Source organism: Vidua chalybeata, chromosome 1, assembly GCF_026979565.1.
Source record: "Vidua chalybeata isolate OUT-0048 chromosome 1, bVidCha1 merged haplotype, whole genome shotgun sequence".
Classification (NCBI taxonomy): Eukaryota; Metazoa; Chordata; class Aves; order Passeriformes; family Viduidae; genus Vidua; species Vidua chalybeata.
In genome coordinates, this window is record NC_071530.1 from 82,437,708 (window position 1) to 82,453,447 (window position 15,740).

Genomic DNA, 15,740 nt, shown 5'->3' on the forward strand with positions numbered 1-15,740 from the left:
AGGCACCTGCTCTGAGAAGATGCCATGATGTGAATCCTACACCAAAGCACTTGGATGAAATCCTGAGTCAGACCAATCTTCTACTTTGTCAATTCTCTAGGGTAGAACTCTGCACTGTCTTTTCCCCCATTATTTTTTTTTCCTGCCTCATCCCTGCCTCCCCCCAACCCTAGATGTGTATTAGATAACAAGAAAAGCTGTGATGGATCTTCTGGTAAAAATTCTCCATCTTTCTGTGATAGCTCTGATAACTGTGCAGATAAAACTGTAGCTGAGAATGTCTGTAGGGAATTCAGGAATCAATGACACAACATGGTTAGGGATTTCTCCCAGGAGGACAAGCCTTAGCTGTGGAAAAGAATGTAAATAATGATGGTAACTCAACAGGAGAAAAAGACCAGAGTGACCTCAAAGACAGTATTGCACAAACCTGGTTCACACCTGTTCTGGTTTGAAATGCAATCTGGGATAACACCCTTTACGAACAGGCACTGTATGACCAAAACCCCAAAAACCCACAGTATACATAAATTCTACTAAGCTCCCTCTCAATTCACCATATGGAAACACTGAGCAACACAGCAGAAGTTCCCATCTCTCTGTACAGTCAGAGTGGAGAGAGAGGCAAATCTATCTTGTAGGCCATCTGCATCCCTTCAGATATATCCATTAACTGTACACTGTGCTGAAGTTTCTGTTTTATCAATGAATAAATTCCGTGTCTACAGAAAGTGATCTAAATATGAGTCAAAAATTAACACAAGGAACACCAAGATACCACCAGGAAGCATCTCTAATCACTTAAGGAACATAATCGTGGCTGATGTCTCCTCAGTCTGTTCTGACCTACAGAAAACTCTGTGTGCTTCCTGGCAATGGGGAAATTTTACATTCAAGCACAGGTATTTTTTCAGTATCAGTGAATATCAAGTAATCAGATGTCTAGCGCTTCACTATCAAAATAGACTGTATTTAAAAGCAAATGAAGACAAAGTAAAGTAGCTATGACTAATTTCTCAAGAGAGTACTACAGTTCACTGAGTTGCTCAAAAAATGTAGTGCATCATATATAAGCTAACTGATGAAAAGTACCCACAAAGGTATGCACACACAAAGAAGTACTATGCTATATAAAAATAGAAGAATTATAATAAAGACTGCTAATTCTGACTGAAGCATAAATAATTTGTTAAATATCTTAGAAACTGCTGTTCAAATACTGAATATAAAAATTAGAATCCTCTATAGATTTTCCCTGCGTTGAAAACTTCCAGTTTATGAGTTACTTTGCCTCATTTCTTTCCTCTTAGATATTTTACATGTCCTTCCCAAATACTGCATGAACAGAATTTTTAACAACAACAACAAAACCAACACACACTATTAACAATTTTTTTTCAATAGTTAAATTTCACTTTTCTGCTGGATAAGAAAACTGAGGACATGAAAGCTGAGGGGTGGGCAAAATTTGCTATCATTTATGAATTCTGCATGGAAATTAGAGAAAAAAAAATTCTTATGTCATTGCCTAAATTCAAATTCTTTAGCTCTTCAAAGATGAATTGTCTCTCCCTTCATTTGATCTTTCATGTGATGGTTTGTGGTGTGACCAGCCAAGTAATGGAACAAGTCTGTGCTGCTTTGTAAGATGTAGAGCTTTAGAGTCAGATATAATTCAGCTAAAAACAATGGGGTAAATACTGGGTAGAACTGAAAAGCAGCATTTTAGAATGAAACACCTAGCTGCCATGTAAATTAGTTATTCACTTGGTCACCGTGCACTAATGCCCAACACCATTATTTTAAGTAGATGTACTCAGAAGGTTCTCCAGCTATTCCATGCAAATCTCTTCCACATGGAGCTCTGGCCAGTCATACAATGTTGCCTTTTCTCCTTTCAGATTTCCAAACCTATAGAAGTCCAATATTTGAATACACTTCAGTGCCAACAGATTTTATAGCTATGTCACAGCACATTTAGGATGGCAAATTTGAAAATGGGAGACATTTTGCCATATGGCAACCTTTGTTTCAAAAACAAGGAATTTAGGGGAGGAGCAAAATTACAGGGCAAAAATTTTTGTAGTTGGCCAAAAACGAGTGATCATGCGGTGCCTGGTCTACCAGCTGCTGTTACAGAAAGTAACACCTGGCTTTTTCCTGTACTTAGTGACACCACTAAGTTGAGGTCTTTATTATGAAAGCTCCCGTGTTTCATGAAGAAGTGTAGCAACCTCTTAGATTTCTATTTCTGTTTTAGGGATGATGGTAAAAGTTTATGAATTCAAGTAATTCAGGTACAGAACATGACTGGCTGAAGGACAGAGAAATTATGGGCAACTGCATACTTCCTCACGAATTCGAAGTAAAAAATTAATTTCTTTAATCACTGCAAAATTATTTTAATAGTCTAAAAGGTCAATGATATTTAAATCCTTAAATACTTATGAAGGCCACAATAAGAAAACACTACAGATGAAGAGAAGAAACAGGAAGACCCAGTATCCTCAGATATTTTGTCTATATCAAGGAGAATGTCAAATGTTTTACAGCAAGGTAAGTAGGAAAAAAAGCTGCAATTTTGCAAGAAACAACTCATTTAAAAGAAAAACCACAAACCAACCAAAAAAACCCCTTCAATTTAAGACTTCTCAAAATAACTGAGAAGCAACAAAAAAAAAAACCCCTAAAGATTTGAATTACTCAGTATCCCAGATGGTTCCATATTTTCAGTGCTAAAATAAATTTGGTAAAGAGTCTCTTTGTGGAAGGGGAATTGATATCATTTTACAAGCCAGGAAGCTGTAATATTGTCTTCTAATTGGTATGTGTAATTCTCTTTGTAGCTTTTGCAATCAGAGCATTGAGGACAGCAGCAAGATATTCCTTTTTTGCAATATCTATGTTATTTCTTATTATTTTCTTTTTATCATTATTACAGATTAAACTTTCTCATAGTTTACTCATACTTTCTCATCTAAGCTGTTCTGTGGAATGACTGGAATTATTTCCTTCAGCTCTGGGCATACACAGACCCTATCTATACGCCAGTGTAGATAAAAAGAGATCATAAACTCTAAGCTCTTTAATCAAACCCAGGAAAAATAAACTAGAAACAAGAATCAAGAGTTACGGTTCCTTTAGATCACTTCTGTGTAATACATATAATCAATATCATTGTCTCTAATTAATGACTTTTAATACTTTGAATTTAATTTTTTTTTTGTTTTTTTGCCAGAGGGGAACTCATGCTCTCCTCAGTGAGAAGGAAACAGGCAGCCACTGCACTCTCCTGTCTGCCTGCAGAGAGGTCTTTTGTGTTTACATGTACCTCTGGGATCATTTCATTTCTTTACTTCTAAAACCGATCTTCAAATGTTCTCTCAAAAAGACTGAGATTAATTTCTAGGTTCTGGATCTTATGTAGTGGTGAGTATTACTGCACTATAAGGAAAAAAAAAAAGACCATAAAATTAAAACAATTTAAAAACCCCCAAAAATAAAATCTATGCAGTAATACATCAATCTTTGGCCTGTTACAGAAATAATCCTATGTCTGATCTTAAAATACCTTCAGTCTTTTCCAATAAATCTGGTTTACTCTTAAAAAAAAAAAAAAAAACAACCCAAAACTAAAATCTCTACTATAAATACATTTACAGGACCAGCAATATACTGCCAAGTTTAATGTGTACCACTAGATTAGTCCCTACTTGCCCTGACTGGAAGTACTACTAGGCTATCTCTCCTGCACTGTCCAGCAGCCTTCATGAAGTTTATTTCTTTTTATTATCTACCAGACTTATTGAAATTTCTTCATATATCTCTAAACATCTCCCCTTCTGTTAAGTTTTACAGAAATTAACCAATAGGTGCAAAAGCTCCCAGGAGAAGGAAAGACAAAGAAATAAATGAACTGATATTCACATATATGCTCATTATTCATGTAGTGATATGCCTAAACTTCAGTAATTTACTTTTGATTTCAGATTTCTCCCCTAATTTCTGTAATTTATACTGTATGTAACTGGACTGCATATTATTATGCTACATACTCTCAGTTATCAATATATATGGAAATTAAAGTCAATGGACAGTTTAGAATGACACTGATAAATTACAGTAGGAATATATATTCAGTCTAATTTTTCTACTGCATTTCAAACAGTTGGCAATAAATATGTGCTTTGATCTATTTGATAAACATTTTGAAATTGTATTTTTTATGATCTCTATATGAAATTCTGATTTATTTAAGCATGGTTTTCTCAGGTAATATTTTTGTTTATCAGTGTTCACAGCGACCTGATAAGCTTTTTAACTGTATACACTTAAGAATTTTTTCTACTAGTCTGGTGATTATGACAAACTTTAATCAAGCTCATTTTTCATAATTTGGCAGTCTGTGCTAGGAATCAGTGGTTTTTGGCTATATAGTTCACAGAGAATTGTGTGGAGCAGAAAGGAGGATAATGATAGTGTATAAGTGAGGAAAGTGATGACCTACAGAGTCGGATTAAATGACAGTCCTCAGAGTTGGAGTTAGTAATTATGACAATCTTACAAGTGTTTTTAATGTTTTTTAAAGAACTTGGTTACCATTTTGAAATATGATGAGATCTCTAATCAGTATTTGGGTTAATTCTTGATTGGAAGTCATCTAACAGGAAAATTTGCTCTCAGGAAACCTGTAAGTTCTATTTTCTGCTGTCAGGCAAATGCTGTCAAGAGTAAGCAAGGTGGGACAAAGAAAGTACTAAATTTGGGTTACATTCAGGAAGGAATGAAGAAAATATTAAAACCTCTTCATGTTGTTGGTGCCAATTCATTCCATCTGTACATAAAACACATAATTTTTCTCTCATTCATGCCGCAAAACTGTCAAGATGACATTTATCAGGTCAAGCTTTCTACTCCAAAGCCCTAGTGTGAAGCATCTTGGACACCCTGAAACAGTTTTTTTTCTAAATCACATGGTTTGTGGGAATATATTCTGAGTAACACCTTAAAAGTTAGCACAGTACCTCCAATTCATAGAGCAAAATCGGAGTCATAGAATCCTTATGGTTGGGAAAGACCTCTAAGATCATCAAGTCCAAACATTCACTCAGCACCACCATGTTCACCACTAAACTGTCCCTAAGTGCCACACATTTTTTGAACACTTCCATGGATCATGATTCCACTGATTCCCTGGGCAGCCTGTTCCAGTGCCTGACCACCCTTACAGCAAAGCTGTTTTCCCTAATATCCAGTTCAAATCACCCCTGGCACAACTTGGAGCCATTCCCTCTTGTACTCTTGTTTGTTATTTGGGAGAAGAGACCCACACCCATCTGTTTAAAACCTCCTCTCAGGTAACTTTATAAAGTGAGGAGGTCTCCACTGAGCCTCCTTTTCTCCATCATTTTCTATACATATCAGCATTAGTGACAACCCCTACAGAGCAGCATATTCATTGCAGGCACTGCAGTGCAAAATACTACACAGTATTGTTAGGAATAGGCTATTACTCTCAAACTAGCTGAGAGCAATGATTAAACAAATGGAGGTACTTGTCCAGGGAAATTTTCCATCCCTCCAGACTTGTTCTTTTACTCCTACTTTCTGTTCCTTGTCTTTTAAAGAACTACTCATCCACACACAGATCTCCCCTCTCAGTTCACTGAAAAGGTTTGGGCAAAAGACTCCTTCCAAGGCATACTGCTACCAATGAAATCAGCCTCATCTACTTGTTTGTTGATGCCTTCAGTCAGATTCAAGGTACTTTTAAGGAAATACTACCTTTTGCTTCTTTCAAAATAGAATGTGCTTATCTCATTCTCTATTCTTACAGTTTCATTTTTTGCCTCATGAAGACACTGAGATTACAGACCTAAAGTCCCCCTGACCCTTTCTAGAACCTTTTTAAAGTTTATTTTCACATTTTTTATCTTATTGTCGACAGGAACCAGGGCCTATTTCAGACCAACCATGCTCTCCTTCACCCGTCCCTCTGAGAGGATTTTAATGTGAGATTTTCTTCCGTTTCTTCTTCACTGAACAGGCATGCAGAAATTGTTTCTCTGTGATAGCCTTGTCCTCCCCGAGTATTTTTGTAAGCTGGATGTCAAATGTCCTTACAGACTCTCTGATGAAAGTCCTTTTGTTACTCAAGTGCTGAAGCAGGGACCCAGCATGCAGGGCAGGGGAATTGGTTTGGTTAACTGCCATAGCTCGAGTTGCTATCTAAAACAAATTACACACTTTTTTAGGTGTATGATCTTCAAACTCCTATCTGACCAGTGCAACTGCATACAAAGGCATTTTGCAACACTTGAAAAAACACTTGCACAGATGAAATGTTTTCACTTTGGCTAATTAAGTTTAGTGGTGCAAATAGATTCCGAAATTGCTGATAAAGCATGCTAATTAGCAGAATGAATAGCAGGAAAAATTGCAGCTACAGCAGGCAAAATCACAAGGTGGACTGAGATAGCTCCATAAGGTATTTTATAGCCTGACTACTGTGCATCTAAGGCAAATGTTATTTTAACTGAATTACAACTTAAAACTGCTTATGATTATGTAATATTCAACATAAAAAAATTTATTTCATTACTGTCATTTTCTTGCTCATATTTTACTTTACTCTTTCCTGCGTTCAAAATATTCTCTAGAGGTTTTTGCTTGGCAAATAAACCTAGAAATTTTGTGCACCATACAAGAAGTGGCTTTTAGGTTATGATTGCTGGAGGGCAGATTAAATGCTAAACAACAAAGATTTCCCTTCCAAAGATTGTATTTCAAAAATCAAATGTGTTTAATAGTGTGAACACAAAGACAAATAGAAGTCACTAAAGTGGCAATAATGCCATGTACATTATAACCTTCCCTAATACCTACATCTCTGCCTTACTACCAGATTTTGCATTTAACACACTTACAAATTCCTTTAAAGTTTGTATACTACATTTCTACATATTTTAGAAACAAAAAGCTGTGAAACTATTATTGAAATATATCGCGATGTTTTGCAAAACTGAAAGGCTTTCCTATGTACCAAGAGAAGTTACTAATAATATGAAGGAAATAATACAATTTCCAGATAATTGCAGTTATATTGTATTTATTAATTTCTGACTTCATTTCCAAATGTGACTGGAATATTATTGGAATACTGTGGATAAATTAGAAATAGTCACATGAAAATACAATATCTTTTTGCAAATTCTGATGCACACGTCGCAACAAAAATAAAAAAAACAATTTCCCTTCTCTAATGTTTTTAGTCTCCTGTCTGTCTTTATAGAAGATGCCTGTTTTGAACCTGGCATGTTTTAAGATACTAGAAAAATTACATCCTAAGTGCTCATAAGCAGCCATATGAACAATGCAGAAAGTGCATATGATTTGCAGGACTTTTTTCTTTATGGAATGACTATTTTTTTTATTTTCCACAAGAAAAACAATCCTGTACAAAAAGCAAATTCCTATTTAAACCCTATTAGTTTCGGTTGCTAATACAAATTATCTTTTACAGCAAAGTAAGCTTCACCCTGCAACCAACCTACCTTTTAATAGTACAGCCTGCCACTTGAAAGATTTGATAATACATCATGAAGGTATGAAGTAATACTACATGAAAGAAGACCTGGGAGAAGTATTTCTCACATACCAACCCTTCTTAATCAAAGAAGGCTGCTAGAGCATCAACATATTGCAAAGTAATGTGCTATCTAAGGGAAGCAGGTCTCAGCACCACACAGAATAACAGATTTACTGTGCTTTTCAGTTTTTATGTTTAAAACACAATTTCCCAAATCTGTAAGTCCACATACATACTAAGTTAATTTTTCTTCACTTAACATCTCAAATTCAAGTTAGTGAATTTGAGTGTATGGACATTACCCATGTTCACCTCTGGGACTGTATAACACCCCTTGCTCTGTTTTACTAACCACTCAAACATATTCATGGAAGTATTTCTCAGTTCTCTCCAACAGGCATCCTTTATCTCTGCTTTGAATATCCCAATCTGATCCACGAATGTTATATAAAACCTTGTTATTGACCATCTTCTGCAGAGAAAGGTTTTCAATATACTTTTCTCTTCGAGGAAAAGACAAAATCACAGCTAGGAACCCATGGTTACCCAGTGGTTCTAAGCCTACAAATTGACTCCTTTCCTTCCCCACTCCCACTGCTCATCAGATATTTCTATGAGCCGTGGGATGCTGAGGAACAACGCTGGAAAACCTAAGCTGTTCCAACTCTCCCAATTCATTTCAGCACAAGTTTATCTCTCTGCACAGAACTCCTCTCCAAGCAGTTTTCTGAGACAGCCTGCAAACAGGAGTTATTTTCATGGAAAATAACTGACTGTTAGAGAAGACTTCAAAATTGACAGGCAGGTCAGTCGCTGAATGGCCAGTTAAATGGGCAACACCAGTAGGTCTGGCTTTTGCAAGAGCACAAAGATGGGTTTGGCCCCTGCCATCAGGGCTTCTTGAAGCAGAAGCATAAGAAAGAATGTGATCAGCAGCTCACAGCAGAACTCCTAAATGCTGGCCCCAAACCAAAATGATGGAAACCACATGCAATAGTCATAGGACAGATAATAAACACCCCAACACTTCATTGCTTAAAATGGCAAATAAGGGACAAAATGAGTAATCACTTAAAGAACAGGATTGTAATGAGTAAGGAACTTTGCTTCCTCTAGCCAAGGCTTAAAAATTCCTGTATTGTATTAATGCTCCTTTATTTGGTTACTTTGCCTAGATTTTTCAATTGCTTGCACTGAAGATTCTTTGATTTGCTGATGTGTATATATTCAAAATTGGGATTTTCTTTAGTCTTCCTACAGATTTCTTCATCTTCCTCCACCTCCACTTCTTTGCACTGAATAGGTGGTGTAGATAGTGTCCGTGGAGGTAACACAGTAATGGACAGTGAATTGCTTCAAAGTGGTCTTTTGCAAGGCACTCTTCAGGAGAAGAAATGAGCAGCAATATTATGGCTCTTAGGTACAGCTAGCTGGGCAGCACTGCAAGGAAAGTACAGGGGTACAAGCTGTGCATGAGGCACTTCATTTTATCAATGCAAATGAAGACGCAGTTGCAGAAGAAACCAGCAATTAATAGAAAATAAATCCATGCTTTTCAGAAAATAAATATTTTATATTCTTGATCTGTTCCTACTCTGAAACAATTTTCATCAAAAGTACTTCATATATTGACAAAGAAAAGAGTTGTATGATTTTTTATTGGTGTTTTGTATATCTGCCAACATTTGCCAGTATGGCTGAGGGCAGGTGTATCCCCACTCCAGATTCCAGCATGTACAGACCTTTCTTAATTAGCACTGTGATGAACATGCTTATTGCCTGCCAAAGTGACAAAAAAAAAAAAGGTTTGTAGACAACACACCAAGAGAGTGCACTGCTACAGAGCCCCAGAGATTATTTTCTGGAAATGTATTTTTTCCCTCTAGCACAATCTTCACACTCTTCCTTTCATCCCATCTTGCACTGGGAAGTTTCAGACTCCCAGGTAATAGGAAACTGTCATTTAGTGTCTGAATTCATCCTAAAGAGAGAAGGTAATTAATAAAAATGAAGTGCACTCTATACTAGCAAAACTTTATCACAGAAAGGGAGTTTCATTAGCTCTGAAACTGGAGAAGCATTCTGGACTGCTGTCTTACATTCAACAACACCACCACTAAAATCAGAAATTATCTATAAGGATAATTGTCCTCTCTTGTTAAGAAAAACTGGTGAGGTTTTTCCAAAAGCTACCTGCCATTTCTACATCAAAACTCTCTTTTGACTTGTATTCTCTCCACGTTTGCTTATCACAGAATCCAGATCATCTTTTCTAAATCAGCACGATATAGATGGCCTCAGATGCAAAAGATTCAGCACAGTATTTTTCTCATTAGTTTGTTAGAGACCTTTCAGAGATCCAGTTGACAGTCCAATTGAAGGACACAATGGGATGTAACCACAAGAGCTGAGAGAGCCTGCTGATGTCATTACAAGGCCATCCTTGAGTGCCTTTAAAAGCTCATGGGGACCAAAGGAGGTTCTTGAGTTCTGCAAGAAAGCAAATATCACTCCTGTCTTCGAGGAAGGTAACATCACCTTGATCCCTGGGAAAGTGACAGTATAAACCCTCCTAGAAACAACTTTCGACTCTATAAAGGACAAGAAGATAACTGGGATTAACCAGCATAGAGTTATGAAGGAGAAATCATGCCTGGACAACCTTTCTGTGTTGAAATGACTGGCATTGTGGCTGAAGAGGGAGTAGTTGATGTGACAGGGCTTTGAGTACATTCATAAACCACAGCAGCCCTCCCCAGCCTCACCTGGGGCTTTTGCTGACATCCCTAGGCCCGGGAGCTCTACACAAGCACAGCCTGGGGCCTTTAGTTCCTGCCTGTGCTGTGCTCGAGGAATGCTGGTCTCCAGCTAAGCTGTGCCTGACCACAGACACCCTTGAGCTGTGGACTGACTTGACCTCAGCCCTGCCTTGTCACTGTGAATGCACCCATAAATTGCTGGATGTGATCCTGACCTATGCAGGGCTTTCTGGCTTGACCTTGCACCTGTCTTCTTGCTATGATTTTGCCTTTTATAAGTCTTGTCTCTTGTTTGAACCTTGTTATGGTCTCTGGGCTTGCCTTACTCAAATGCTGTAGGGCTGAGATCAGAACAGTCACCCTGGCCCTATTGCACTGTCCCTTATTTGCTTCCTTGCAAAGAGTTCTGAAAAGAAATGCCATTCAATTCAGTCAATTTTCACTAAAATAATATGATTCACCCATGAACTTTAGTTCACTGCCTTCAATATTTTCAAGCAATTTCACTGGATTCAGGTATTGAAAACAAAGTAAGAGCTTTATAAATAAGCAATGACAGGGAAGAATGAATTCATGAGATATATTTCTATTTGCTACACATTAAAATAGCACACTAAGGTAAGAAGAGGACATAATGTCAATGCTATCTAGCCTCCCTCCATAGTGAAGACCCGTCAATAGGAACATTGTGGTCAATTAACACATCAAGTTGTATCCATATTTCATCAAAGTATCTTTTATTTACAGAATAAATGTGCATTGAAGCATTTATAGTTTTTGAAAACATAATTTCCATGTACTGTAATTACACACCAGGAATGTTTCATGTGTATTAATACTGAAGAGCTGCATTTATATCATCATTTCTAGAACTCACCAATGTCTCCAAACTTGGGCTTCAATCATTGCTTTCATATATGCTTTTATGAATAACAAGTTACATCTGTGCATTATCTTGCAGAATAAATTATTTTACTATACTAAAATATAATTGTAACTATCAGCTTTAGCTGATATGTGCAAAAGAGTTTTCATTGTATACCCATATATTGGTGAAAATCCAAAAGTTCATGAACTGTCACATGAAGTACTAATAAGTTCATCTTTTAAACTGCACAGATAATGTAATATTGGGAACTTAAGCAAAGTGCAGTTTTGACTAAAAGCAGGGCTAAGTCCTAGGAAAGCTGATTTTTTTTAACTTTGAGACTTATTTCCCTAAGAAGGCAAAATTACAAAATATGTTGAAACTTTTTTTTTAAGTAACATAAAAGGACTGATACAGTCATCAAATCTTTCACTAATTTCCATATAACTTAGGGTATGTTTGCAAACAATGGAGATAATTTTTATACATAAAAATATATTTAGACTTTAGAATGCTACATTTAGTTTGGGAAAACAAATGGCCCATTTAATACCAGAAAAGATAAAATTCTAAAACTACCAAAAACACCTATCTAATGTATCTATACCTATCTAATCCTAAATATTCTTTAATGATCAAACAGTTAACACTGCTGTGAAGAAAGCCTACAATACTAAAGCAACTCACATATAAAGTGGTAATTGATGAATAATGGTTGTTTCATCTTAATCAAAACTCATCCTGCTTAAAAAGCATTGTTTTATTAGCTTGGTAAAAGCTTAAACAAAACATCGTTTTAGCAAATAACGAGCTGCACTGCCATATACTAAAAGGCAAACACTACAAATCAGTTACACAGCCTGCAACTAATGAGTATGACTGAGAGACACTGGTGTATTACAAAATGTACTACTCATCCTTTCAAGGTGGATCTGCTAACCACAAAACTGCAAGACCAAAACCCAAAGCCCCAAAGCTGAAAGCCTCAGGGCATAAATTTCTTTGACCAAGGACACCAAACTCAACAGTAAAGCAGTGGTCGTTTATCACTGCCAGCACACTACAGCATTAAGTGTCCCAGCAGCCCTTACCAAATTAAATCACATGCTCCAGTACAGATAACTCTTAATCCCATTACCACTTGCCTAAACTTAATTCTGTCAGATGTTCTTTGTGATGTCACAAAAAACATGTTGTAAAGCTGTTACCCTCTCTGGGACAGAGATGTAGCTGCACATTATGGTCATACAATTCTGTTTTGAGGTGAACTACTGACGTGTACAAAACACTCTTAGAGAAGAATTTCTTCAGGATCATGAGTGTAGTTTACCCTGAATCCCACTTCTGCCATACTGGAAACTATCCAGGTTTGAAACTGCTTGATGTAGCTCATAGCAGTGAACCAAAAACATTGCTTTTGCAAAGTGCAACATGACCATACCTCAAGTATTACACACAGTAGTCGTCACCTCCCTTCAAAAGCGATGGAACAAGATAAAAAATGTACGGAGAGAAGAGGTTGGAAGAAGGATAGTATTGTCCTTAACATTCTTCCAGCCAGTGTGGTTGGTGGCCAGGCAGCCCTTCAGCTGGAGCAAGCTGTCCCAGGTGTGAGCAGGGAGGGTGTCTCACCCAGCTGCCTACAGGTGCTGGCCACCTGCAGTACCTTTGACCAAAGAACTACAGATGCAGCCTCACACACACAGGTAGGTGTAGTAGGAGTCAGGATATAAAAATGTACTGTGTCAATCTAATGAAAATGGAACAACACAGCCAATGGATCAACCAATTTCCACTGAAGTGCAGCTGCTGCACATCTGGGTTTCCCTCAGATTTGTGCCACATGCTGCCAAAACTGCCAAGCAACGAGAGAAATTCAAAACCAGCCTCTGTATTTTTATTCCTCTAACCCACCAAAGGTAGCAATCTGATGGAGTGTTTCTGCATCATGTATGCTAGGAATGTAACTAACTCAAATGTTACAAAAAAAAAAGAGCTTTTCCTCTGGGATTTCCTGCATTTAAAGCTCAAAAGCATCTTTTATAGAGTAATGGAAAGTGCTAAAAAATACTACAAAGTTACTTTTGCCTTGCTTTCTAATACCTGAAAGCTCATAATCTTCTAAGTGTTTATACACAGAACTTTTTGTTTCCAGGCAAAAAGAGTAATTGTCTGCTTAACGGATATAGAACTGTGGCAGAAAACCACACGTGAAGTACACACAGACATCATGCAGTCACTCCTCCCATGCAGGTCACTTCAACATTGTGTCACCTTCCAACCCCCCCGCAAAAAAATATTAGACTTTGGAAAGTAAGTCTGGAGTAAAATTCTGTTTGTTTACAAACAGCATCAAAGTTGTGCTGCTACTAAATGAAATATCTTTATGTTTTGCTTTCTTCACAGATAATCTAGGCAACCAATTGGTAAAAATAAAAGATGTTAAGCAGGTATTACAGGGAGCTATTTTAAAAGCAGTTTTAGCAGATTATAGGCATGGAAATGATTGGCTCACACCTACTAAATATCAGATGAGAGGGGGCCAAAATCTATCTAGATTTTAAAAATCAATATTCACACTTCGCTGAAAAGACAGTAAGTGCTTCCGTGCTTTTAAATACTGCAGGTTTTACTAGGACTTTTGACATTTCTTGCTTGTTGAACAATATATGTGTTCAATAAATGATTAAATGAATGTCACTTAAAATAAGATTTTTTTAAAAACAATTACCACAATGGTCAAAGAATACTCAAAGAGTTAAGAGGAATTAAACTAGTAAGACACAAAAACAGAATTACAACAGTTCATTAATATATTTAATGCCTATGCACTGAAAGCAAATTAAAAGTTACTCTAAAAGCATCTCAAGAAAGATCTAGCTGGATTTAACGGACATTTATTCAGCAGTCTATTCTTTCATAAATTCTTTAGAGGCTTGCCTGCTATTATATATTGGAGGCAATATTCATCTGATATTTAAATGATTCTCTACCAGTCTTTCAACACTAATTTAGTAATTAATCAGAACCCATCACAAGCAGCATGCTTAGAGTGAGTTAGTTCTTTGGTCAAAGGTACTGCAGGTGGCCAGCACCTGTAGGCAGCTGGGTGAGACACCCTCCCTGCTCACTCAAGGGATAAATCTGAACAACCACCAGTAGTCAATTCCAACAAAATTAATAGTAATAAACCATCTCACAACACATGAAATTATAATTTCATACGCTAAAAACATATAAATAAACAAACTATAGCACAATAGCTGGAAATACACTGCAAATTTCTATTATGGATGAAGGAAAAAATTAATCTCCTACCTCAACTAGAGACTAGTGTCAGATGGATAATTAAGGACTGAGTTGCTCTGAGTTACTGCCAAGTAACAGAAGATAATAAAACAAAAAAATTGTTAGAATTATTGATAAATTATCTTGAAGTACAGGAAGATGTATACAATTTTAAAACACAGAAATTGTTATATTCAATCTATTAACTTCTTTATTAATCATACTTGAGAGAAATCGACTGCCTTAAAGACTCAGATTAAAACATGGTGCTGACCAAGATGGTTATAAAAACACCAAGATTGTCATGGGCATGTCTAAGAAAATCCCTCGTTATAAACGAGGCTGCAAGATGAATCCTGGAGGCTAAACATTTCCCAAAATTAATACTTTGTGGCACATAAATAATTTTTATGCTCTCCACATTTGGGATTTTCTGCTTGTTTTAATAGCTTTATATCCCACCCTCCATTAAACAACCTCTCTTCTTCACAATCCTTGTTTTTCAAAATTCATGATGCATCCATGACAGAAAAAGTAGAAAAAATTTAGAAGATTACGGAGCTGCCAACTATCTTGCTCTGAAGCATGTGATGGGATGCAGTGGTGCCTGCTGGCTGGGACTCCCTTCTCTGGGGAAGGGAGTAGGAGAACGTGGTGCCCTACAAGGACACTGCCCTTGCCTCTGCTGCATTCCCCTCTCTTCTGTAAGCCCCAGGCAGCCTGCCCCTGATCCCATGCCAGAGTGGGTCCCCAGACAAGGAAGAAATTTACAGGCTGCACAAAAGAGCATGTAATACAGGAGCTGCAGGAAAAAAAAAAAAAAAAGAACACCACAAAAGGGAGAGTAGGTGGAAAATGACTAAGTTTAATGTGCTGCATTTTGGATGAGACATGCATGTTACTGCTGTTAAAAATAAACAAACAAATTAAATACTCCAGATTTGCCTCCCATCTAGCATGTTTATGGTAGTTACAGGAACTTCTATCATATCATGGGAAATGTTTCCATAACTGAGGAAATTTAAATCACATTTGAATAAAGATGTTTTGGAAACAAGTTAACTGCGTGTCTTTTCCTTGCCTGTGCTGTGCTCAGTTGCTAGCTTTCTGAGGAACTACTGCAGCAAGGGACTATGAAAATAGTGTGTGACGTTAGCTGAGACATGGTGATTGGGTCTTTAATTAAGGTCAGCATGACCTAGGTCGTGGCAAACATCTCCGAGCCTTAATGATGACG

General features: G+C 37.0%; 1 protein-coding gene across 2 annotated transcripts in view; it reads right to left on the bottom strand.

Annotated features, from left to right (window-relative positions):
* The window catches only part of ADCY2 (adenylate cyclase 2), a 203,609-nt gene that overhangs the window by 108,855 nt on the left and 79,014 nt on the right, over positions 1–15,740 (bottom strand). The gene's annotated exons all lie outside the window — the stretch shown is intronic.